This window comes from Vicia villosa, linkage group LG1 (assembly GCF_029867415.1).
Source record: "Vicia villosa cultivar HV-30 ecotype Madison, WI linkage group LG1, Vvil1.0, whole genome shotgun sequence".
Lineage (NCBI taxonomy): Eukaryota > Viridiplantae > Streptophyta > Magnoliopsida > Fabales > Fabaceae > Vicia > Vicia villosa.
In genome coordinates, this window is record NC_081180.1 from 10,985,123 (window position 1) to 10,989,490 (window position 4,368).

Below are 4,368 nucleotides of genomic sequence, written 5' to 3' on the forward strand. Positions count from 1 at the left end.
GAAAGTTTGAGATTAGGAGATTTAAATAGATAACAACCTCGTAAAATAGGCATTTTATTAATTACATTGTTTCCAAAAAGCTCTTCTAAAATCTAATGGGATGGCAAAAGCGTACATTAGGATTAGGATAGTAGTCTGAATCAACAGAGCGAAAGTTTGAGACGAGGATTTTTAATCAATTGGAATTAGTAAAGATTTTTAATTTAATTATGCAAAAGCCAATGGACCTTCGGATTACCTTTAGTTAAACGAAATACATACTGATACCTGTCTTTTATTATTATTCTTTATTTTCTCACAATCACTTTCCCTTAGGAACAATCGAAACTTTAGTACTCCTAGCTTTACATAGTAACCTTAGATAACGGTAGATCGATTCATAGTCCCTGTGGATTCGATATCTTTTAAAACTACACGACACGACTGTGCACTTGCAGTTATCAGATTTATAGACACGTAAAGTCGCGATCAAGTTTTTGGCGCCGTTGCCGGGGACTATTTAAGTCGATATCGTAACTCACTGTTACACCGTAGAGACTAGGACAATTCTTCCCTTTCTTTTTGAACGATTGTATGCCAAATACTCGTTCAGAAGGAGGAGATTTAATACAACGAATTAACGAGATCGAACGTTTCATTAACGTTAAACGTCGAGCTCGCAATCTTCCCGAAGTAGCAGAAATTCCGATTAATCAGGAATTGATTTTTACTGATCAAATTAATCAAATCACCCCGAAGTTAGAGATGGCTGCTATTCGCCCTCTTAGAGACTATGCCGCTCCTTCGCGCGCTGAACCGCATTCAAGTATCGCACCACCTGCGATTGAAGCGAACAATTTCGAACTGAAACCTTCACTGATCCAAGCTGTTCAACAGAATCAATTCTCTGGAAGCCCTGTAGACGACCCCAATCTCCATTTATCCGTGTTCGTGCAATACGCCGACACTATCAAAGCCAACAACGTTAGTTCCGAAGCTATTCGATTACGCCTTTTCCCTTTCTCCTTGAGAGATAGAGCGAGAGCGTGGCTTCAATCCCTGCCTTCCAATTCCATAACTACATGGGACGAATTGAAGAGAGTATTCTTAGCGAGATACTTTCCGCCTAGCAAAACTGCTATGCTCAGAGGTCAAATCAACGGATTTACCCAGAAAGATAACGAATCGCTCTTCGAAGCTTGGGAACATTACAAGGACATGCTTAGAATATGCCCTCATCATGGACTCGAACCATGGCTGATCATCCATACTTTCTATGGAGGTCTCTTATATAACACTAAAATGACTATAGATGCCACTGCTGGCGGAGCATTAATGGACAAACCCCATGATGAAGCATACAAACTCATAGAGAACATGGCACAAAACCATTACCAATGGGGTGGAGAACGAGCCGCTCTAGAGAAAGCCCAAACCAAAGGAGGAATGTACGAGATAAGTGGTATAGACCGCGTTAACGCTAAAGTAGACGCTTTAACTCAAGATCGAGAATTTAACCATCACTCCTTCAGCCACCGCTGCCGCTGTAGCACCTAACTGCGAGATTTGTGGATTGACTGGGCATGTAGTTGCTGAATGCCAACTCTTGACTGGAGTCCCATCTGATCAAGTAAATTACGCTCAAGGAAACCCTTATTCTAACACGTACAACCCTGGATGGAAAAACCACCCGAACTTTTCTTATAAGAACAACAATGCGTTGTACGCGCCTGGACAAGCACCTGCTGTACCACCTGGCTACCAAAAAGCGCCTGTAGCTGCTCAAAACACCCCTAGGAAGTCAAACCTAGAAATTATGATGGAGAACTTCATAGCTTCCCAACAACAAACCAATAAGGACTTCCTGAATCAAAACATCCACAATAGCGAGCAACTAAAACAACTATCGAACAAAGTAGATGTGTTAGCTACGCATAACAAAATGTTAGAAACTCAAATCTCACAAGTAGCTCAACAACAAGCACCTACTGCTGCCCCTGCTGGCACGTTTCCTGCTCAACCTCAACCCAATCCTAAAGGACATGCGAACGCGATAACACTACGAAGTGGAACGAATTACGATGGACCCATAGATCCTAGAACTCAAAACGTACCCATGTCACAACAAGAGCCAAAGGAAACCCAAAAGAAAACAACTGACGAACAAACTGCTAAGACTGATGAGAACAATAACGAAGTGGAACCCGAAAAAGAGAAACCTTATGTTCCACCACCACCTTATAAGCCACAAATTCCTTACCCTCAGAGATTAGCTAAATCAAAAACCGAAGCGCAATTTAAAAGATTTGTAGAACTTCTGAAGCAATTAAACATAACCATACCGTTCACAGAAGCCATAACTGAGATGCCTTCGTACGCTAAGTTCTTAAAAGAAATCTTATCAAACAAAAAGAAACTCGAGGATAACGAAACTATAACGCTTACCGCTGAATGTAGCGCTATCATCCAAAATAACATGCCTCCAAAACTGAAAGACCCTGGTAGTTTCTCTATACCCTGCGTAATTGGAAAAACCATCATAGAGAAAGCCTTGTGCGATTTAGGAGCTAGTGTTAGTTTGATGCCTCTTTCAACCTGTAAGAAACTCAATCTAGGTGAGCTTAAAGCAACAAGAATGTCTCTTCAACTAGCAGACCGTTCAGTTAAGTACCCTGTAGGAATGTTAGAGAATATCCCTGTTCGTGTAGGTCAATTCTACATCCCAACTGACTTCATCATTATGGATATCCAAGAAGATTCTAACATCCCGATCATATTAGGAAGACCATTTTTAGCAACCGCTGGAGCAATTATAGATGTAAAGCGAGGAAAGCTTACTTTCGAAGTAGGAGAAGAGAAAATAGAATTTATACTTTCCCAATTCCTAAAAGCACCTTCTATAATTGACACATGCTGTTCTGCCGACATAATCGACGAGTGTGTCAAGGAAATAAAATCCGAACCAAGTAAGGAAACCGAAATCCTAAGAATTCCTATGCCGCCAATTCTTGAAGATGACAACTGGCGTGAGGAATATCAAGATAACCACCTGAGTGAATGCTTAGCTTTAACTCCTGATCCTATACCTGGACCTAAGAAACCTGCTATAGAGCTGAAGACACTTCCTACCGATCTTAGATACGAATTTCTAGACGAAGAACTAAACCGACCAGTTATAGTGAACGCCAACTTAGGACGAACCAAGACTGAAAAATTACTTAATGTCCTAAGAAAATACCCTACCGCTTTAGGATACAACATATCAGATCTGAAAGGTATAAGCCCTTCTCTGTGTATGCACCGCATTATGCTCGAAGACGATAGTAAAACCTCTAGGGAACACCAAAGGCGAATAAATCCTATTATGAGCGATGTGGTTAAAAAGGAAATCCAAAAACTGCTAGAAGCTGGAATAGTATATCCTATATCCGATAGTAAATGGGTTAGCCCTGTTCACGTCGTACCAAAGAAAGGAGGAGTCACTGTAATCACTAATGCAAAAGGAGAGTCTGTAGCACAACGTACCCAAACTGGATGGAGAATGTGCATTGACTATAGGAAGTTAAATAAAGCTACCCGAAAAGACCATTTCCCTTTACCTTTCATAGATCAAATGCTCGAACGCCTAGCTAAACACTCACATTTTTGTTATCTGGATGGATACTCCGGATTTTTCCAAATTCCTATCCACCCTGACGACCAAGAGAAGACCACATTCACCTGCCCTTATGGTACATTCGCTTATAGACGAATGCCTTTTGGACTCTGCAATGCACCCGCGACCTTCCAAAGATGCATGATGGCAATATTTGCCGACTTCCTAGATGGAATAATGGAGGTCTTTATGGACGACTTCTCTGTCTGTGGAGGAAGTTTTGAAACATGTTTAGAAAACCTTGAAATGGTGCTTAAACGATGCGTAAGCGTAAACCTAGTCCTTAATTGGGAAAAATGCCATTTCATGGTTCGACAAGGAATTGTACTTGGACACATCGTATCTGATAGAGGAATCGAAGTTGATAAAGCAAAAATTGAAATTATCGAAAACCTTCAACCTCCCAAAACCGTTAGAGAAATAAGAAGTTTTCTGGGACATGCTGGTTTTTACTGACGCTTCATCAAGGATTTCTCTAAAATAACCAAACCCTTAACTGAATTACTCATGAAAGACGCCGAATTTATTTTCACCGATAAATGCACTGAAGCATTTCAAACGCTTAAACGAGCATTAATCTCTGCGCCAATTATGCAACCTCCCGACTGGAATGAACCTTTCGAAATAATGTGTGACGCGAGTGATTATGCTGTAGGAGCCGTTCTAGGACAAAGAAAGGATAAGAAACTACATGTCATATATTATGCGAGTAGAACCCTAGACGAAGCTCAGAT

The 4,368-nt window shown here is 40.8% G+C and overlaps 1 non-coding gene across 1 annotated transcript; it reads right to left on the reverse strand.

Annotated features, from left to right (window-relative positions):
• Nucleotides 1-1,119: 1,119 nt before the first annotated feature.
• LOC131645325 (small nucleolar RNA R71) lies at nucleotides 1,120-1,226 on the reverse strand. Its single transcript, XR_009296954.1, has one exon. It is a non-coding gene; the product is annotated as a small nucleolar RNA R71 (small nucleolar RNA).
• Nucleotides 1,227-4,368: the final 3,142 nt, after the last annotated feature.